Genomic DNA, 23,355 nt, shown 5'->3' on the forward strand with positions numbered 1-23,355 from the left:
TGAAGATTACAAAAAACAATCAACTTGTTTTCCAAAAAAAAATTCCATTGATGTCACCGTCAGTCTAGAACCAGTAAAGCTTTGGTTGGTAGTCAGGCTTTGGTATTCAGACGCTACAGCAGAGATGAGGTTTCATATTTTTATAAAACGGGTCTTATGGAGGGGCAGCAAAATCTGAGGAGCTCATAAATCCTCTCAGAATGAGCTACCACCTGAATTGCAATAGCCCCTACTGTCTTCACATAAGCATCTTCCAATAAAAATGTAGGTTTTGCCAAAAATGTCTACCTTTCATGTCACATCCTGGCTAGAGCTGTTTAGATTTGGTTGGTAGCCAGCCTTTGGCCATGGGATGTTTCAGCAGAAAAATGTGAAGATTACAATAACAATCAAGTTTTTTTCCAAAAAAAAAAATTCCATTCATGTCACCATCAGGCTAGAACCTGTAAAGTTTCGGTTGGTAGTCAGGCTTTGGTAATGAGACACTACAGCAGAGACGAGGTTTCCTAATTTTATAAAAACGGGTCTTATGGAGGGGCAGCAAAATCTGAGGAGCTCCTAATTCCTCTCAGAATGAGCTACCACCTGAATTGCAATAGCCCCTACTGGTCTCACTTAAGCATCTTCCAATAAAAATGTAGGTTTTGCAAAAAAAGTCTCTCTTTCATTTCACATCCTGGCTAGAACTGTTTAGATTTGGTAGGTAGCCAGCTTTTGGCCATGGGATGTTTCAGCAGAAAAAGGTGAAGCTTACAATAACAATCAAGTTTTTTCCCAAAAAAAAATAATTCCATTCATGTCACCGTCAGGTTAGAACCAGTAAAGTTTCGGTTGGTAGTCAGGCTTTGATAATCAGACACTACAGCAGAGATGAGGTTTTCTAATTGTATAAAACGGGTCTTATGGAGGGGCAGCAAAATCTGAGGACCTCCTAATTCCTCTCAGAATGAGCTACCACCTGAATTGCAATAGCCCCTACTGGCCTCACTAAAGCATCTTCCAATAAAAATGTAGGTTTTGCCCAAAATGTCTACCTTTCTTGTCACATCCTGGATAGAGCTGTTTAGATTTGTTAGGTAGCCAGCCTCTGGCCATGGGATGTTTCAGCAGAAAAATGTGAAGCTTACAAAAAACAATCAAGGTTTTTTCCAAAAAAAAATTCCATTCATGTCACCGTCAGGCTAGAACCAGTAAAGTTTTGGTTGGTAGTCAGGCTTTGGCAATCAGACGCTACAGCAGAGATGAGTTTTTCTATTTTTATAAAACGGGTCTAATGGAGGGGCAGCAAAATCTGAGGAGCTCCTAATTCCTCTCAGAATGAGCTACCACCTGAATTGCAATAGCCCCTACTGTCTTCACATAAGCATCTTCCAATAAAAATGTAGGTTTTGCCAAAAATGTCTACCTTTCATGTCACATCCTGGCTAGAGCTGTTTAGATTTGGTTGGTAGCCAGCCTTTGGCCATGGGATGTTTCAGCAGAAAAATGTGAAGATTACAATAACAATCAAGTTTTTTTCCAAAAAAAAATTTCCATTCATGTCACCATCAGGCTAGAACCTGTAAAGTTTCGGTTGGTAGTCAGGCTTTGGTAATGAGACACTACAGCAGAGACGAGGTTTCCTAATTTTATAAAAACGGGTCTTATGGAGGGGCAGCAAAATCTGAGGAGCTCCTAATTCCTCTCAGAATGAGCTACCACCTGAATTGCAATAGCCCCTACTGGTCTCACTTAAGCATCTTCCAATAAAAATGTAGGTTTTGCAAAAAAAGTCTCCCTTTCATTTCACATCCTGGCTAGAACTGTTTAGATTTGGTAGGTAGCCAGCTTTTGGCCATGGGATGTTTCAGCAGAAAAAGGTGAAGCTTACAATAACAATCAAGTTTTTTCCCCAAAAAAAATAATTCCATTCATGTCACCGTCAGGTTAGAACCAGTAAAGTTTCGGTTGGTAGTCAGGCTTTGATAATCAGACACTACAGCAGAGATGAGGTTTTCTAATTGTATAAAACGGGTCTTATGGAGGGGCAGCAAAATCTGAGGACCTCCTAATTCCTCTCAGAATGAGCTGCCACCTGTATTGCAATAGCCCCTACTGGTCTCACTTAAGCACCTTCCAATAAAAATTTAGGTTTTGCAAAAAAAGTCTCCCTTTCATTTCACATCCTGGCTAGAACTGTTTAGATTTGGTAGGTAGCCAGCCTTTGGCCATGGGATGTTTCAGCAGAAAAAGGTGAAGATTACAAAAAACAATCAACTTGTTTTCCAAAAAAAAATTCCATTGATGTCACCGTCAGTCTAGAACCAGTAAAGCTTTGGTTGGTAGTCAGGCTTTGGTATTCAGACGCTACAGCAGAGATGAGGTTTCATATTTTTATAAAACGGGTCTTATGGAGGGGCAGCAAAATCTGAGGAGCTCATAAATCCTCTCAGAATGAGCTACCACCTGAATTGCAATAGCCCCTACTGTCTTCACATAAGCATCTTCCAATAAAAATGTAGGTTTTGCCAAAAATGTCTACCTTTCATGTCACATCCTGGCTAGAGCTGTTTAGATTTGGTTGGTAGCCAGCCTTTGGCCATGGGATGTTTCAGCAGAAAAATGTGAAGATTACAATAACAATCAAGTTTTTTTCCAAAAAAAATTTCCATTCATGTCACCATCAGGCTAGAACCTGTAAAGTTTCGGTTGGTAGTCAGGCTTTGGTAATGAGACACTACAGCAGAGACGAGGTTTCCTAATTTTATAAAAACGGGTCTTATGGAGGGGCAGCAAAATCTGAGGAGCTCCTAATTCCTCTCAGAATGAGCTACCACCTGAATTGCAATAGCCCCTACTGGTCTCACTTAAGCATCTTCCAATAAAAATGTAGGTTTTGCAAAAAAATTCTCCCTTTCATTTCACATCCTGGCTAGAACTGTTTAGATTTGGTAGGTAGCCAGCTTTTGGCCATGGGATGTTTCAGCAGAAAAAGGTGAAGCTTACAATAACAATCAAGTTTTTTTCCAAAAAAAAATAATTCCATTCATGTCACCGTCAGGTTAGAACCAGTAAAGTTTCGGTTGGGAGTCAGGCTTTGGCAATCAGACACCACAGCAGATATGAGTTTTCCTAATTGTATAAAACGGGTCTTATGGAGGGGCAGCAAAATCTGAGGAGCTCCTAATTCCTCTCAGAATGAGCTACCACCTGAATTGCAATAGCCCCTACTGTCCTCACTAAAGCATCTTCCAATAAAAATGTAGGTTTTGCCCAAAATGTCTACCTTTCTTGTCACATCCTGGATAGAGCTGTTTAGATTTGTTAGGTAGCCAGCCTCTGGCCATGGGATGTTTCAGCAGAAAAATGTGAAGATTACAATAACAATCAAGTTTTTTTCCAAAAAAAATTTCCATTCATGTCACCGTCAGGCTAGAACCAGTAAAGTTTTGGTTGGGAGTCAGGCTTTGGCAATCAGACACCACAGCAGAGATGAGTTTTCCTATTTTTATAAAACGGGTCTAATGGAGGGGCAGCAAAATCTGAGGAGCTCCTAATTCCTCTCAGAATGAGCTGCCACCTGTATTGCAATAGCCCCTACTGGTCTCACTTAAGCATCTTCCAATAAAAATGTAGGTTTTGCAAAAAAAAGTCTCCGTTTCATTTCACATCCTGGCTAGAACTGTTTAGATTTGGTAGGTAGCCAGCCTTTGGCCATGGGATGTTTCAGCAGAAAAAGGTGAAGCTTACAATAACAATCAAGTTTTTTTCCAAAAAAAAAAATTCCATTCATGTCACCGTCAGGTTAGAACCAGTAAAGTTTCGGTTGGTAGTCAGGCTTTGATAATCAGACACTACAGCAGAGACGAGGTTTCCTAATTTTATAAAACGGGTCTTATGGAGGGGCAGCAAAATCTGAGGAGCTCCTAATTCCTCTCAGAATGAGCTACCACCTGAATTGCAATAGCCCCTACTGGCCTCACTAAAGCATCTTCCAATAAAAATGTAGGTTTTGCAAAAAAAAGTCTCCCTTTCATTTCACATCCTGGCTAGAACTGTTTAGATTTGGTAGGTAGCCAGCTTTTGGCCATGGGATGTTTCAGCAGAAAAAGGTGAAGCTTACAATAACAATCAAGTTTTTTTCCAAAAAAAAAAATTCCATTCATGTCACCGTCAGGTTAGAACCAGTAAAGTTTTGGTTGGGAGTCAGGCTTTGGCAATCAGACACCACAGCAGATATGAGTTTTCCTATTTTTATAAAACGGGTCTAATGGAGGGGCAGCAAAATCTGAGGCGCTCCTAATTCCTCTCAGAATGAGCTGCCACCTGTATTGCAATAGCCCCTACTGGTCTCACTTAAGCATCTTCCAATAAAAATGTAGGTTTTGCAAAAAAAAGTCTCCCTTTCATTTCACATCCTGGCTAGAACTGTTTAGATTTGGTAGGTAGCCAGCCTTTGGCCATGGGATGTTTCAGCAGAAAAAGGTGAAGCTTACAATAACAATCAAGTTTTTTTCCAAAAAAAAAAAAATTCCATTCATGTCACCGTCAGGTTAGAACCAGTAAAGTTTCGGTTGGTAATCAGGCTTTGATAATCAGACACTACAGCAGAGATGAGGTTTCCTAATTTTATAAAACGGGTCTTATGGAGGGGCAGCAAAATCTGAGGAGCTCATAAATTCTCTCAGAATGAGCTACCACCTGAATTGCAATAGCCCCTACTGGCTTCACATAAGCATCTTCCAAAAAAAATGTAGGTTTTGCCAAAAATGTCTACCTTTCATGTCACATCCTGGCTAGAGCTGTTTAGATTTGGTAGGTAGCAAGCCTTTGGCCATGGGATGTTTCAGCAGAAAAATGTGAAGATTACAATAACAATCAAGTTTTTTTCCAAAAAAAAATTTCCATTCATGTCACCATCAGGCTAGAACCTGTAAAGTTTCGGTTGGTAGTCAGGCTTTGGTAATGAGACACTACAGCAGAGACGAGGTTTCCTAATTTTATAAAACGGGTCTTATGGAGGGGCAGCAAAATCTGAGGAGCTCCTAATTCCTCTCAGAATGAGCTACCACCTGAATTGCAATAGCCCCTACTGGCCTCACTAAAGCATCTTCCAATAAAAATGTAGGTTTTGCCAACAATGTCTACCTTTCTTGTCACATCCTGGATAGAGCTGTTTAGATTTTTTAGGTAGCCAGCGTCTGGCCATGGGATGTTTCAGCAGAAAAATGTGAAGCTTACAAAAAACAATCAACTTGTTTTCCAAAAAAAAATTCCATTGATGTCACCGTCAGGCTAGAACCAGTAAAGCTTCGGTTGGTAGTCAGGCTTTGGTATTCAGACGCTACAGCAGAGATGAGGTTTCATATTTTTATAAAACGGGTCTTATGGAGGGGCAGCAAAATCTTAGGAGCTCATAAATCCTCTCAGAATGAGCTACCACCTGAATTGCAATAGCCCCTACTGGCCTCACTAAAGCATCTTCCAATAAAAATGTAGGTTTTGCCAACAATGTCTACCTTTCTTGTCACATCCTGGATAGAGCTGTTTAGATTTGTTAGGTAGCCAGCGTCTGGCCATGGGATGTTTCAGCAGAAAAATGTGAAGCTTACAAAAAACAATCAACTTGTTTTCCAAAAAAAAATTCCATTGATGTCACCGTCAGGCTAGAACCAGTAAAGCTTCGGTTGGTAGTCAGGCTTTGGTATTCAGACGCTACAGCAGAGATGAGGTTTCATATTTTTATAAAACGGGTCTTATGGAGGGGCAGCAAAATCTGAGGAGCTCATAAATCCTCTCAGAATGAGCTACCACCTGAATTGCAATAGCCCCTACTGGCTTCACATAAGCATCTTCCAATAAAAATGTAGGTTTTGCCAAAAATGTCTACCTTTCATGTCACATCCTGGCTAGAGCTGTTTAGATTTGGTAGGTAGCCAGCCTCTGGCCATGGGATGTTTCAGCAGAAAAATGTGAAGCTTACAATAACAATCAAGTTTTTTTCCAAAAAAAAAATTCCATTCATGTCACCATCAGGCAAGAACCTGTAAAGTTTCGGTTGGTAGTCAGGCTTTGGTAATGAGACACTACAGCAGAGACGAGGTTTCCTAATTTTATAAAACGGGTCTTATGGAGGGGCAGCAAAATCTGAGGAGCTCCTAATTCCTCTCAGAATGAGCTACCACCTGAATTGCAATAGCCCCTACTGGCCTCACTAAAGCATCTTCCAATAAAAATGTAGGTTTTGCCAACAATGTCTACCTTTCTTGTCACATCCTGGATAGAGCTGTTTAGATTTGTTAGGTAGCCAGCGTCTGGCCATGGGATGTTTCAGCAGAAAAATGTGAAGCTTACAAAAAACAATCAATGTGTTTTCCAAAAAAAAATTCCATTGATGTCACCGTCAGGCTAGAACCAGTTAAGCTTCGGTTGGTAGTCAGGCTTTGGTAATGAGACACTACAGCAGAGATGAGGTTTTCTAATTTTATAAAACGGGTCTTATGGAGGGGCAGCAAAATCTGAGGAGCTCCTAATTCCTCTCAGAATGAGCTACCACCTGAATTGCAATAGCCCCTACTGGCCTCACTAAAGCATCTTCCAATAAAAATGTAGGTTTTGCCCAAAATGTCTACCTTTCTTGTCACATCCTGGATAGAGCTGTTTAGATTTGTTAGGTAGCCAGCGTCTGGCCATGGGATGTTTCAGCAGAAAAATGTGAAGCTTATAAAAAACAATAATTTTTTTTTCCAAAAAAAATTTCTATTCATGTCACCGTCAGGCTAGAACCAGTAAAGTTTTGGTTGGGAGTCAGGCTTTGGCAATCAGACACCACAGCAGAGATGAGTTTTCCTGTTTTTATAAAACGGGTCTAATGGAGGGGCAGCAAAATCTGAGGAGCTCCTAATTCCTCTCAGAATGAGCTACCACCTGAATTGCAATAGCCCCTACTGGTCTCACTAAAGCATCTTCCAATAAAAATGTAGGTTTTGCCAAAAATGTCTCCCTTTCATGTCACATCCTGGCTAGAGCTGTTTAGATTTGGTAGGTAGCCAGCCTCTGGCCATGGGATTATTCAGCAGAAAAATGTGAAGCTTACAAAAAACAATCAAGTTTTTTTCCAAAAAGATTTTCAATTAATGTCACCATCAGGCTAGAACCAGAAAAGTTTCCGTTGGTAGTCAGGCTCTGGCAATCAGACACTACAGCCGAGACAAGGTTTCCTAATTTTATAAAACAGGTCTTATGGAGGGGCAGCACAATCTGAGGAGCTCATAATTCCTCTCAGAATGAGCTACCACCTGTATTGCAATAGCCCCTATTGGTCTCACTAAAACATCTTCCAATATCAGGCTTTGGTAATCAGACACTACAACAGAGATGAGGTTTCCTGTTTTTATAAAACGGGTCTCATGGAGGGGCAGCAAAATCTGAGGAGCTCATAATTCCTCTCAGAATCAGCTACCACCTGAATTGCAATAGCCCCTACTGGCCTCACTAAAACATCTTCCAATAAAAATGTAGGTTTTGCCAACAATGTCTACCTTTCTGGTCACATCCTGGATAGAGCTGTTTAGATTTGTTAGGTAGCCAGCCTCTGGCCATGGGATGTTTCAGCAGAAAAATGTGAAGCTTACAAAAAACAATCAACTTTTTTTCCAAAAAAAAATTCCATTCATGTCACCGTCAGGCTAGAACCAGTAAAGTTTCAGTTGGTAGTCAGGCTTTGGCAATGAGACTACAGCAGTGATGAGGTTTCATATTTTTATAAAACGGGTCTTATGGAGGGGCAGCAAAATCTGAGGAGCTCCTAATTCCTCTCAGAATGAGCAACCACCTGAATTGCAATAGCCCCTACTGGGCTCACTAAAGCATCTTCCAATAAAAATTAAGGTTTTGCCAACAATGTCTCCCTTTCATGTTAAATCCTGGCTAGAGCTGTTTAGATTTGGTAGGTAGCCATCCTTTGGTCATGGGATTTTTTTGCAGAAAAAGGAGAAGCTTACAATAACAATCGAGTTGAATGTTTTTTTTTTTTTTTATGTCACTGCCAGGCTAGAACCAGTAAAGTTTCAGTTGGTGGCCAGGCTTTGGCCATGGGATTTTTCAGCAGAAACAGGTGAAGCTTACAATAACAATCAAGTTTAAAAAAAAAAAAAAAAAAAAAAAAAAATCCATTCATGTCACCACCAGGCTAGAACCAGTAAACTTTCAGTTGGTAGTCAGGCTTTGGCAATCAGACACTACAGCAGAGACAAGGTTTCCTAATTTTATAAAACGGGTCTTATGGAGGGGCAGCACAATCTGAGGAGCTCCTAATTCCTCTCAGAATGAGCTACCACCTGTATTGCAATAGCCCCTACTGGCTTCACTAAAGCATCTTCCAATAAAAATGTAGGTTTTGCCAAAAATGTCTCCCTTTCTTGTCACATCCTGGCTAGAGCTGTTTAGATTTGTTAGGTAGCCAGCCTTTTGCCATGGGGTTTTTCAGCAGAAAAAGGTGAAACTCACCATAACAATCAAGTTTTTTTCCAAAAAGTTTTTCCATTCATGTCACCGTCAGGCTAGAACCAGTAAAGTTTCAGTTGGTAGTTAGGGTTTGGCCAAGGGACAGCAGAGCTGACTTTAGCTATTTTTATAAAACAGGTTTCATGGAGGGCCAGCACAATCTGAGGAGCTCATAATTCTTCTCGGAATGAGCTACCACCTGTATTGCATTAGTCCCTACTGGCCTCACTAAAGCATCTTCCAATAAAAATGTAGGTTTTGCCAAAAATGTCTCCGTTTCATTTCACATCCTGGCTAGAGCTGTTTAGATTTGGTAGGTAGCCAGCCTCTGGCCATGGGATGTTTCAGCAGAAAAAGGTGAAGCTTACAATAACAATCAAGTTTTTTTCCAAAAAGTTTTTCCCTTCATGCCACCATCAGGCTAGAACCAGTAAAGTTTCAGTTGGTAGTCGGGCTTTGGCAATCAGACACTACAGCAGAGATGAGGTTTCCTATTTTTATCAAACGGTTTTATGGAGGGGCAGCACAATCTGAGGAGCTCATAATTCCTCTCAGAATGAGCTACCACCTGTATTGCATTAGCCCATACTGGCCTCACTAAAGCATCTTCCAATAAAAATGTAGGTTTTTTCAAAAATGTCTCCCTTTCATGTCACAATTTGGCTAGAGCTGTTTAGATTTGGTAATTAGCCAGCCTTTTGCCATGGGATGTTTCAGCAGAAAAAAAGGTGAAGCTTACCATAACAATCAAGTTTTTTCCAAAAAGTTTTTCCATTCTTGTCACCATCAGGCTAGAACCAGTAAAGTTTCAGTTGGTAGTCAGGCTTTGGCAATCAGACACTACAGCAGAGATGAGGTTTCTTATTTTTATAAAATTGTCTTATCGAGGGGCAGCACAATCTGAGGAGCTCATAATTCCTCTCAGAATGAGCTACCACCTGTATTGCATTAGCCCATACTGGCCTCACTAAAGCATCTTCCAATAAAAATGTAGGTTTTGTCAAAAATATCTCCCTTTCATGTCACAATTTGGCTAGAGCTGTTTAGATTTGGTAATTAGCCAGCCTTTTGCCATGGGGTTTTTCAGTAGAAAAAGGTGAAACTTACCATAACAATCAAGTTTTTTTCCAAAAAGTTTTTCCATTCATGTCACCGTCAGGCTAGAACCAGTAAAGTTTCAGTTGGTAATCAGGGTTTGGCCAAGGGACAGCAGAGCTGACTTTAGCTATTTTTATAAAACAGGTTTCATGGAGGGCCAGCACAATCTGAGGAGCTCATAATTCTTCTCGGAATGAGCTACCACCTGTATTGCATTAGTCCCTACTGGCCTCACTAAAGCATCTTCCAATAAGAATGTAGGTTTTGCCAAAAATGTCTCACTTTAATGTCACATCCTGATTAGACCTGTTTACTGTAGATTTGGTAGGTAGCCAGCTTTAGCCCATGGGATGATTGAGCAGAAAAAAGTGAATCTTACAATAACAATCAAGTTTTTTTCCAAAAAGTTTTTCCATTCATGTCACCATCAGGCTAGAACCACTACAGTTTCAGTTGGTAGTCAGGCTTTTGCCATGGGACACTACAGGAAAGATAAGGTTTCCTCTTTCAATAAAACGGGTCTTATAGAGGGGCAGCACAATCTGAGGTTGAGCTCATAATTCCTCTCAGAATGAGCTACCACCTGTATTGCATTAGCCCCTACTGGCCTCACTAAAGCATCTTCCAATAAAAATCGAGGCTTTTGCCAAAAATGTCTTGCTTTTATGTCACATCGTTGTTGGATCTGCTTAACTTTAGAACAGAGCCAGCCTCTGGTCATGGGTTGCTTCAAAAAAAAAAGGTGAATCTTACAACAAAGTATTTCATTTCACAAACGTCTCGGGTTACTATTGTAACCCTTGTTCCCTGAGAGGGAACGAGACACTGCGTCGTCGAGTGACGACACAAGGGGAACGCCCCCAGCGTAACGGCTCTGAAGTATGAATGAAATCAGCCACCAATCCGATTGGTGCAACGTCATGCCGTAGTAGGTGACGGCGTAAGCGTAAGCTTACGAAGGCGTAAGCGTAAGCCATAAGAAGGCGCCGTCTCATACAAGCGACAGCCTTTTGCGATGAAGCGAGCGCTCTGCGTGAAGGTAACTCAGGGAATAAGGGTTACAATAGTAACCCGAGACGTTCCCTATCTCGAGGGAACTCGCACCGCGTCGTCGAGTGACGACACTAGGGGAACGAATACCCACTATGCTGTACCGAACCATGCACATCCTGGTGTGAAGCTGACATACCAGGCACACTCAGGATGCGAGCACTCTAGCACCGATAAGCCGTGGCTATAGCCTGAACGATCCAGTTACTAATAGTCTGTCTCGCCGCAGGCAACCCTTTCTTAGGGGGGCCAAAGCACACCAAAAGCTGGTCCGACTTCCTCCAATGAGCTGACCTGTCCAAATACATTTTCAATGCCCTAACAGGGCAGAGCAGGTGCAGCCTAGCTTCCTCTGCCGTCACGTGAGGCGGAGGATGAAATGCCTGAAGAAAAACTGACCCCATCCCCGAAGATGGAACCTTGGGCACATAGCCCGGTCTGGGGTGCAAGATAGCTTTCACCCCGCCAGGGGCAAACTCCAAGCAAGTTGGCGTGACCGCCAAGGCCTGGAGGTCCCCCACTCTCCTCAGAGAAGTGATAGCGAGGAGAAAAGCTACCTTGAGGGTCAGATTTCTCGCCTCAGCCGACTCCAATACAGTTTCCTCGTAGAGGGAGCCCTAGAGCTGAGAATGGTCTTTACGACCTCTTGTGGCAGATCATCCTCTAGGTACTGAGCCCCCTCAAGGGCCAGACCCAGAGGTCCCACAGCTCTGGCCTGGGGTGGAATATCATTCCCCCTGCCTGAGACAGCAGATCCCTCCTCAGAGGGATCTGCCATGGGAGGCCGTCTAGTAGTGCCACAATGTCGGAGAACCAAGCTCGGGACAGCCACCGGGGTGCTACTAATAGGAGGCTGATGCCCTCCCGGCGGACTCACTCTAGAACTCCCAGGAGCAGAACGATCGGGGGAAATGCGTACAGACACCGCCTTGGCCACGTCTGTGTCATGGCATGCAGCCCCAGCGGGGCCGGATGCCTGAGGGCGAACCACAGCGGGCAGTGGGTCGTTTCTAGAGATGCAAACAGACCCACTTCCACCAGGCCGAACCTCTCGCACATGGCCTCCACCACCTCGGGGTGGATCCGCCACTCCCCGGGCCTAAGCCCCTGCCTCGACAGGACGTCCACTCCCTGGTTCTGGTCCCCTGGGACGTACATTGCTCTGAGAGACGACAGTTTCCCCTGGGACCACAGGAGGATCTGATGCGCCAACCTGCATAGTGGGCGTGACCTCAGACCCCCCTGGTGAGGCCCCCACAGACCTCTCATAAACCGGCCTTCCATGACCGCGCCCCAGCCCGTGAGGGAGGCGTCTGTTGAAAGGATCTTCCTGCAACATGACGCTCCTTACACTGGCCCTTGGGACAGGAACCTGGGATTTTTCAATATGACGAGGGAACGAAGGCTTGCACGTTAACCTAATCATATGGAAAAGTTTTCCCCTCGAGGAGAACCCCGTGGTCTCCAGCCACTACTGGAGGGGCCTCAAGTATAGCAGGCCAAACGGAACCCATTGGACGCTGCTGCCATGAGACCCAGCACTCCTTGGAACTGCTTCACAGTGCGGCTGCCAAAAGATGAACCCGATACTGGCACGCTCTGCCCCCAAAAGCGAACCTCAGGAACTTCCTGTGGGCAGGGAGGATAGGGATGTGAAAATAGGTGTCCTTTAGATCTATCATGACGAACCAGTCCTCGAACTGGCTCTGACTCATGATGGAATAGTGAGCATCTTGAACCTGAATCTCCTCAGAGACCGATACAAGTACCTCGGATCTATTATAGGACGCAACCTCCCCATCCTTCTTGGGAACAATGAAGCATGTTCCCTAACCTGCCTCTGGGCAGGGGGAACCACGGTTCAGACCACACTGTAGAATTCGGTTGTGGAATACTGAACTGCAGTCTGTACCCCCTTCCCACTGTACACAGGGCCCAAGTAGATATATTCGGGAGCATAACTATGCACCGAGATATTCGTCTAGGGGAACCAGCCTCTCAAGGCTGGTCTCTGGTACCCACCGAGCCTCCTGCCCGACCCCCTGAAGGGTCACCCTGCAGGGCTTAGTCGGGGAGGATTTTCGGTGCGTGATCACGTTCACTGCCCAGCTGCAGTCTTTCTAGAGGCGGCTAGAGCAGCATGCGTTCACTGGAAGTCAATGTGGTCCAAGCGTCATAGACGGCGGACCGCAGCATCGACTTCCAGAAAGCTCCACAGGGGAGGCGACCTCGATCGCTCCCCGGGAGAGGGGCTATGAAAAAGCCCAGTGAACACAAAAGTTAGATAAATCCCATTTAATTCCTCAGAATTAAATGCTCCTAATCATCCCTCAAGTGAACATGGTCTGAATGATAGGCTGAATAAACATACCCAACTCCTCAAAGTCAGATAATGTTTAATTTTAATTCCTCAGAATTAATACAGCCCTAATTTCCAGACGATACTTTTTAAATATGTATTTAATGAATCGTCATCTACACGCTGCCTCAGCAACGCGAGATTCGACTCATTGCAACATATTTGGCTTTCATCCCTCGAGATGAAAGACCACAGGCGCGAGGCTGAAACATTCGAAACGCACGGCTGTACGCTGCGAGATACTCAACAAACACAGCCAGCACCCTCAGGAGCTGACTGCACTCGCGCCAAACAGTATCACATGTGCACCGATGGCATGTGTTCACTAATATTACAGACCGTAATCTACGCGCTGCCTCGGCAATGCGCGATTAAGCCTTGCATTATGAAGCGCGAGCTCTTATTTACTTTGCTACCTCGATACTGAGCACGTCTAATTCCTCGGAATGGGACTGCTCAAGCATCTAATTCTCTACCCCGGGGGAGAAGAGCCACAGCGTGGGTCAGAGTCCTGCAACGGGTCGGGTACCCGCGGGTATCCGCGGGTACCCGCATACAAGTGGCTAAAACGGGTGGATTATGACATTTATAAAATTCACGGGCGGGGATGCGGGCGGATAATTAACTCTGTGCGGGCGGGTAGTTGCGCGGATGAAAAATATGTGCAATATTTCTGTGGCAAAGTGAACGCGAGAGCGAGAGAGAGAGAGACCAGGGCGTGATTGTGAATGAGCGTCACCTGCGAGCCACACCGGTCTCGAGTTCTCTGAGGGAGCTCGGAAGCATATAAGGACGAGAGATCACCAGACCTGGATTTGACGTTGAGTTGTGTTTATGTTTTATTATGCGTGTGCGCATGGGAGATGTCCATGAAGGGCTACTCACGTTACTTTCGTTTTGTTTGGTTAAAGTCTTTTAAATGTTCGCCGGTTCCCGCCTCCTTCTTCCCCCATCCAACATATTGTAGGATATTACACTTTCTATGTCCAAATTACGATTACACATACACGCAACAATGATACCATTTGACCCATCACGTCACCATCACTGCGACATTGAAACTTTAGTTGATGCCTCTCGTAGCGCAGAAGGAGCGAGCGTTGCAGGAGTAGCAATGGATGAAGTAAAAGTAAAGCTGGTGAGTGGAGTAGCTATATGAAATTGTTGACAATGAGTCTTTAAAGGCACTTTTGCCTGTTTCATTAGCCCATTCATGACGCTGTTGATGCTGAGAGATGTGTAGGATAAAAAAATAAAGCATTTTAATTTGAATGTTTTAGCGTGTGTGATTTATCGCGGGCACGGGTCGGGTAACGGGCCAAATATTAACGGGTCTGGGCGGGTACGGATTTAATTTTGAAATTTTCACGGGTCACGGGTCGGATCTGGTGCTAAACCTTGCGGGTACGGGCGGGGGCGGGTCTCCAAAAATGGACCCGCGCAGGACTCTGGCGTGGGTTTCCACACGAGGAATGAGAAAATTGGCCAGCTATAGAACCAGCTCGAGAGCTGCCGGCGCCTTTATTTTATGAATTTTATTTATTTTATGATTTTACGTATTTCCTGGCTTAACACTTCAACAGCCTCAATGCTGTGCGCGTCCGATTCCTCAGAATCAGACGGCTTGAGCATCGGGTTCTCCGCCTCGGGGGAAGAAGCTGCAGCGCGGGCTTCCTCACGAGGCGGAAGAGCGTCTGAATCTTCGGACGAGGAGTGGGAAGATGCCTCAGCATGCCCGCCTCCTGTCGCGAGATCCAGTTGTGAGCCCCAGGATCTATGCCGCCGCGCTGCCTCAACAGGCGTGGGACCAGATCCACGTGGCTCGCGAGCCATGAGCGCAGCACCCGGAGCGGCAGCCTCTCACACTCGCTGCAGGCGGCACCCTCAAGCGCAGCCTGAGCGTGCTGTGCCCCGAGACACTGCACACACAGCTGGTGTGTGTCCGAGCCCGTAATGAAGCGCGGGCACGGGTGCACACACCGTCTAAACTGCTCACTTGCCATGCTTAGAGTGATATTGGTGACAGACAACAGTAAATAGACAAACAATATCAACACAGAGCACCTTGCTGAAGAGCAAAGACTGTCGCTTGTATGAGAGTATGCGCCTTCTTATAGCTTCCGCTTACGCCGTCACCTACTACGTCATGACGTTGCACCAATCGGATTGGTGGCTGATTTCATTCATACTTCAGAGCCGTTACGCTGGGGGCGTTCCCCTAGTGTCGTCACTCGACGACGCAGTGCAAGTTTCCTCGAGATAGGGAACCATCAAAGTTTCAGTTGGTAGTCAGGCTTTGGCCATGGGACACTACAGAAGAGCTGAGGTTTGCTAATTTTATAAAACAGGTCTCATTCAAGGGCATCACAAGCTGAGGAGCTTATAATTCCTCTCAGAATGAGCTAATACCTGCATTGCAATAGCCCCTACTGGCCTCACTAAAGCATCTTACAGATGTTTAGATTTGGTAGGTAGCCAGCCTTTGGCACGCCACTTCCCCTTGGTGTGGAATTTAGTGGGTAAACAGAAAATCCCCTCCCCACAGAAAACGTTACATTAGTCTGACACACGCCTCTCCCTCTACCCAGGCCTGGTGTGTTCTCCATAGTTTCTCACTCTATTTAACCCAAAATCAAATAAACCCACGCGCACGAGACATCTAGCTTTTATTATGGATATCTATGCTGACATGTACTTAGTTTGTTCTGAAAACAATAAAGCATTGCAAAGATACAGTGTTACGCCTGTTTTTGCAAGTGCTTTGTAAAATTTGTTCACGCATTTATCAAAAACAATTTGACAAATCAACTTGAATTCTATAACTTTTTTGTCGGCACTGGATAAAGATGATCTGGTTCAATTTGCATGGAAACAAAACTTTTGAGGACAAGTTTGCAAAAGTAGGTTTATGGGAAAATTCAAAATGCCGTGAAATTTATAATGAGGGAAAATTATGTCATATGAGCTCAGGAGTCAGACGAAAACATTTATTTTGTTTCTAGCCCATAAGATTAAAAAGTTATTAGCATAAACATGAGTGTAACTTTGGACAGGTGGTTGCGCTAGAGGGATTGAGTTAGAGACTCTAGTGTACCAAATTTCACAGCTTTCCCACAAATGGCTCTCTGGGCTGCCATAGACTCTATAATGGCCGAATAATAATAATTTTCAATAGGCGTCTCTGCACCTTCTGTGCTTGGCCCCTAACCTGTGCCAGGCGCATACGCTGTTTATGTTGTATCCTGCACATGCGCTCGTGGTGCTCACGTGAACAGCATCAGCTGCTGTAGGTCTCAAGAGCTGCACTATTCACAGCGGAAACATCGTAGGAAACTGGCACAGGCTAGAACGAAATTGTTGAAAAAAATTATTACAATGTGTTACAAAAGTATTCTCGTTTATGAAGGGTCCTGAAAGCTCTCGGTTTTCATCAAAATATCTTAATTTGTTTTCTGAAGATGAATAAACTGTTGAATAAAGTCATTATTTTTGTTTGTTTTTGCCCACAAAAATTATTCTTGTTGCTTCATAAAATTAAGGTTGAACCACTGGATGCACATGGACTATTTTAACAACGTTTTTAATACCTTTCCGGACCTTGAAAGTGTTAATTAAATAAATGTCAACAGAGGGTTCAGAGAGCTCTCAGATTTCATCAACAATATCTTAATTTATTTTCCAGAAAGGTGAATGAAGATCTAGGGTTTGGAATGACATGAGGGTGACTTATTAATGACATAATTTTTCGATGAACTAACCCTTTAAGATTCAAGCTTTTTAATGCCGTTGCGTTGCAGGTACCACAATATTACTTCAATGAGTGAACCATGTTAATGACCTCCATTGGCTAAACCAGAGCGATTACAAGTGATATTGTACTGCCCCCTGCTGTCATGGACAGAAAGTGCATCTGCGGAAATATGATTAAAACCAGAACCATGAATTTGTGATAAGGTTTAATTTCTCTAAAGTAGGCTATTCTTCAATAGATATATCACAAGACATCCATTAAATAGATACATAAATAAAGGGCTTTTTTGTTTGTTTGTTTTTTTTTTTTTTTTACTTAACATTTACTACGTCTCATAATATAGGCTACTGAAGATACTTTGAAATAAATAAATGCATACATAGATCTACATAGCATACGATAGTGGTTAAGTGCCCATTGGTTCATGTATTGTCTGCATTGTATCATGTAAGTCAAAATCCTCTTAATAATCACATTCATTTTACTGGCTGCAATCCAGTAAGTGTGATTTTGCTTGGGCATTTGATCCTATTTGTGTAGAACGGAAGTGTCTCTTATGAATGCATGTGTTAGCAGATGTCGTCAGCGCAGTCTCCATGGCAATACATCACACACTGTGAGACGCCTTTGCAGGAAGCTGACGTGATGAGTTTGTTATTATCTTAAAATAAGTCATCTTGTCTATGTGTGTCTGATCAGGCTCTGAGTCACCATGTCATTGTATCTTTATCAAAGGGAATTTTTCAGTTGGGGTGTATATGTCAACCTGATTCATATTATAGTTTTTTTTTTATGTAGCCTATATTTATTTGTATGTATTTGCATAATATGTATTCATTTATTGATAAGTTCTTATGCTTCTACTTTTTTTTTTACCTTTAATCTAATTTTAATAGTAAACAGTGAAATCTGAATGTAATTTATAATACACACAACTTCAAATCACTCCCATAGCTAGCCACACTGATCGTTCTGATGCTCACTTTTGCCGCTTTTAATGGTGGACAGGCACTGGTCTAAGTCTATGCAGCCCCATACGCAACAAACTGCGATGCACTGTGTATTCTGACACCTTTCTGTCAGAACCAAGCCTGAAGTCTCTCTCAGGACGCGAGGCAAACTAAATAATAAAATTACACTTCAAATATTTTTTCATAAAAGTTAGTTTATGTCACTGAAGGTAGTTATCATCACGATGATTTCATTTCAAGTGTTCGTTTTTAAAATAAGTTTAGTTTTAGTTAGTTATTTGATGCTATAAAAACGGGACTTTTTTCTGAATTTTTGGGAGCAGATTGGAGCTTTAGCTTTAATTTCTACATTTCCATAACTGTTTATTTCACACCAACATAATTAATTGTTCTGCATCTGCGAGAGTGTGGGAGGGCTTTTGATATCGCAGCTGTACTTCCTGCTCTACTTCCTGCACTCTACTGCGCAACTCCGGTCCCGAAATCGCTACTGCGCAGACTCGGTCCCAAGATGTCCGCGCCATGCAGGCCGACTAAAAGCTTCAAATCTGCCAAGCGGAAACGGATGATGTCGAGTCGTCCATATTTTTTTACGGTCTATGGTCAGATACAAGCGGCAACCTCCCGCGATCTCTCTTAAAGCCAATATGGAAGTGATGTAAACTGCGATTCATCGACTTGCCACTAGAGGCAGGCTCCAGAAGGGAGTAGAATCTTATTGAGCCCCATGTTAAAATGCCCAACTTTACAGCAGAAAAAAACACGTTTACAGCCTGGTACAAATTGTGGTTTGGGCCTATTTCTTTTATATAAAGCCTAAAAGTTCTGCATAATTAAGGGCGTGGTTACTTTGAGTGACAGGTGGATAGCCATTTATCCGCCGTCTATAGTCATTGCGTCACCTAAGCTCCTTTCACATCCTGCCCTTTTTGCCCATTTTCTGTTATCAGGGAGTGGCACACGATGTCTCGCTCGCAGGATGGCAACGCCCAGCTCGCCCCTACTTTAAGCTTCAGAACGGCTTCGGAATCCTATGGGTGATGTCACGGACAGTACGTCCATATTTTTTTACAGTCTATGGTCAGAACCAAGCCGCAACCTCCCGAGGTCTCTCTTGAAGCCAATACGGAAGTGATGTAAACTGCAATTCTTCGACTGGCCACTCCAGAAGAGAGCAGAATCTCATTGAGCCCAACTTTACAGCCAAAAAAAAACAACAAAAAAAACATATTTACAGCCTGGTACAAATTTTGTTTTGGTCTGGCTAATATTGCCCTTCATGACAACTGTGAGGAGGTGAATTTTTCTATAACTCATTTGTTTACATTATATTAAGCCTTAAAGTTTTACATAATGTGGGCCGTGGCCACTTTGAGTGACAGGTGGATTCCCGCTGCGGCTGCTGTCATTACTCTCTGTTAGCCGTCATGTTCCTTCAGCTAATTCTATCGAATGTAGTAGAAGAAGAAAAAATCCGGCCATTGAACTTGGCATCTCTGCTGCGTTCGTGCTTTATTCGGGATTATCTTATTATCTCACAATCATAATATAAAATGGCATGCTGTGAGGGTTAATTGTACTAACAGACCATCCAAAAAGTCTGGGTTTAATTTTTTACAGTGAGTGAAAGTCTAACGTGCTATAACTAAATGTATTATTAATTTGATTTCAAATTTTATTATTTTATTTAAAACGATATTGACATAATACTCCAGAATCGGCCAGATTGTGATTAGCTGTAGACTGAAACCATAAACTGTGGGTCAGTATCACTATAAAGTGCCTTTGGTGTCCTCATCAGAATCGCTCAGTTATCATGAACATAATGAAAAATAATGAAATTATTATAAGGTCAAACTGGCACAATCATAGATATATATTATGAAGATTTCACTTTCGGCCGATCCACGTATAGACACTAATGAGGAATCTACACTCTAAAAAGAACCAAGTGGAACAGTGAGGTTACAGGGGAAAGAGGTAAAGGTGCAGGATTTTAAGTACTTAGGGTCAACAGTCCAGAGCAATGGGGAGTGTGGAAAAGAGGTGAAGAAGCATGTGCAGGCAGGTTGGAATGGGTGGAGAATAGTGTCAGGTCTGTTGTGTGATAAAAGAGTACCAGCAAGAATGAAAGGAAAGGTGTACAGGACAGTAGTGAGACCAGCAATGTTGTATGGTTTGGAGACAGTTGCACTGAGGAAAAGACAGGAGGAAGAGCTAGAGGTAGCCGAGCTGAAGATGTTGAGGTTCTCTGTGGGAGTGACGAGGATGGATCGGATCAGGAATGAGTACATAAGAGGGACAGCACATGTGAGATGTTTTGGAGACAAAGTTAGAGAGGCCTGGTTGAGATGGTTTGGACATCATAGGAGGGAGGAGGGAGAATTTTCAGAGGAGGGAGAATGAATATATCGGTAAAAGGATGCTGAGGTTAGAGCTGCTAGGCAGGAGGTCAAGAGGAAGACCAAAGAGGAGGTTTATGGATGTAGTGACTGAGGACATGAAGGTAGTCGGTCTGAGAGAAGAGGATACAGAGGATAGGACTAGATGGAGGCGGATGATTTGCTGTGATGAACCCTGAAGGGAAAAGCCGAAAGAAGAATATTTTTTAGAGTGTGTGTGTATATATATATATATTATCGCGGCAGTTTGACCTTACTAGATGGAAGTAAAAGCGGATGGGAATATTAGATGAGATTAGATGAGAGGTTAAAAAATAACATAAATACTGTTCGGTTTCTCACAGAAACCAATTGGTTCGTGTCTGAAGACATTAATGTGTAATCATGAGCAGAAGAGTTTTTGTGCATGTTGTCTAAGCATGTTTTTTTTTTTTTACTTTCATAGAGTTGTTACCCATTCACATGCATTATGACTGCCAGACTGCAACGGTTGAAGTTAAAAATCTTTATTTATGTTCTACTGAAGAAAAAAATGTCAAAAGATGTCACCTACATCTTGAATGCATCGGGGTTAAGCAGATAAACCTCACATTTTCATTTTTGGGTGAACTATCCCTTTAAGGTTCCTAAAAGCACATTGGCCGCCATAATCCTTAAACGGAAGATGTTTGGAATGACCAGAACCCTTCCTAGAGCTGGCCGTCCGGCCAAACTGAGCAATCGGGGGAGAAGAGCCTCGGTGAGAGAAATTCTCTGGTCTGATGAGACCAAGATAGAACTTTTTGACCTTTATTTTAAGCAGTATGTATGGAGAAAAATATAACCTGTCCAATACAGTCCCAACAGTGAAGCATGGTGGTGGCAGCATCATGCTGTGGGGGTGTTTTTCAGCTGTTTTTCAGGAGAACTGGTTGCAATCAAGGGATAGATGAATGCAGCCAAGTACAGGGATATCCTGGACAAAAACCTTCTCCAGAGTGCCCAAGACCTCAGACTGGGCTGAAGGTTCACCTTCCAACAAGACAATGACACACAGCTAAAATAACAAAGGAGTGGCTTCACAACAACTCTGTGACTGTTCTTGAATGGCCCAGCCAAAGACCTGATTAAAACCCAATTGAGCATTTCTGGAGAGACCTGAAAATGGCTGTCCACCAACATTTACCATCTAACCTGACAGAACTGGAGAGGATCTGCAAGGAGGAATGGCAGAAAAACCCCTAATCCAGCTGTGAAAAACTTGTTGCATCTTTCCCAAAAAGACTCATGGCTGTATTAGATCAAAAGGGGGCTTCTACTAAATACTGAGCAAAGGGTCTAAATACTTATGACCATGCGATATTTCAGTGTTTCTTTTTTAATAAATCTGCAAAAATGTCAACAATTCTGTTTTTCTGTCAATTTGGGGTGCTGTGTGTACATTCATGAGAAAGAAAAAAAAATGAAAATATTTTAGCAAATGGCTGCGGTATAACAAAGAGTGAAAAATGTAAGGGGTTCTGAATACTTTCGGTACCCACTGTATGTATGTATGCATGTATGTATGTAGTCTATGTATGTATATTCTTCAGCAGCATAAGACCACACCGGGTGTCATGCCTGTCAGGTAAGAAAAATAAACTGAGGCTATAATTCACGCAGGCTAACCACGGTTGGACAATAGAAGACTCGAAAAACGTTGCCTAGTCTGATGAGTCTCAAAGCATGGATCCATCTCCTCCTTTGGGCCCCTTAGGACCAACTGAGCATTGTTTAAATGCCACACCCTACTCCCGCTAGAAATGTTATGGTCCAAAACGTTTCAAGGCGGTCATGATGTGGAGTTCTTTAAAGGGTTCGGGGAAGTTTGTGATCCCTAATGTGTTTGCAAATCGCCTTTCTAAATGTACTAAAGTTACCATTGTGCCATTACTGTGTCCACAGTTGTTATTTTTAGCCCAAAAAATGCTCACCACCTGTACAATTCAAAAGCACACATTTATTGCATCTTAAACATAAATCTAATCTCAGAGCTCTAATCTCTGTGAATACAGTCAGGGGCAATGGTAACTTTAGCCACATTAGCTGTTAGTGTGCTAACAAGCACATTCAAGGCAATTTGCGTACATCACAAAATACTTTTAAATACATGTAAACTTGTGGTACATGTTCTGAATATGAAACTGGACAGTTGGTATTGATCCATCTTTGAGGAACAACCTCAAAATCCTGTGATCCTCATTTAAAAAGTGTACAATGATTCACACAATTCTTCTGAAAACATTCAGTGAACGTGATGGAAGGACCTAAACACATAACATTCTAGATTGGTCCCCTAAAGGTCCTGCAAACGTTATGGGAATGTAGAGACCACTGCACTGAACAAGATACGTTGCAGTGCAGTCCTGAATCAAACATCCCCATCTAAATAATAGGGAATTGTATGAGAAAATCCTTTTAACGTTCCAAATATCCTCTTTGAAACATTGCACTGTGACCATAGAATAACCTAAAAGTAGTCCCCCTAAAGTCATATCAGGAACGTTATAATATGACCCAACAGAGGACCATGAAGGAAAGTTCTGTTAACATCCCAAACATCCTCTTTGTAACGTTCTTATCTGACCATAGAATAACCAATATGGGACATCTCCCTAACGTCATATCAGGAATGTTATAATATGACGAAAAGAGGACCGGTGGGAACGTTCTGTTAACACCTCAAAAGTCCTCTTTGTAAAGTTGCTGTGTGACCATAGAATAACCAATATGGGATGTCTAAAGTCATATTGGAAAAATTATATTATGACCAATAGAGGACCATGTGGAAACGTTCTCTTAATGTCCCAAAGTCCTCTTTGTAACGTTGCTGTGTGACCATAGAATAACCAATATGGGATGCCCCGCTAAAGTCATATCAGGAACCTTGAGTGTCAGCACTTTCATAAACAAAAGAGGATGTTTTAGGAATGTACCTAATGTTCTATAAAGGTTATGGATTTATCACATTTAGGGAACGTCCCCTTCTACGTGGGACCTGAGTATTGTTGCTGACCATGCCTGTCCCTTTTTGTGTCCAGAGTGTACCCATTTTCTGATGGCTACTTCCGGAAAGCGCGCGTCACAAATTTCAAATCATCTCAAGCTGGTTTCTTGAACTTGACTGAGAGTTCACTATCCTCAAATGGCCTCCACAGCCACAAGATCTTAATCTAATAGACTAGAGCATGGGATGAGGTGGAACGGGAGATTCGCAACATG

This window comes from Pseudorasbora parva, chromosome 17 (genome assembly GCF_024679245.1).
Source record: "Pseudorasbora parva isolate DD20220531a chromosome 17, ASM2467924v1, whole genome shotgun sequence".
Taxonomy (NCBI): Eukaryota; Metazoa; Chordata; class Actinopteri; order Cypriniformes; family Gobionidae; genus Pseudorasbora; species Pseudorasbora parva.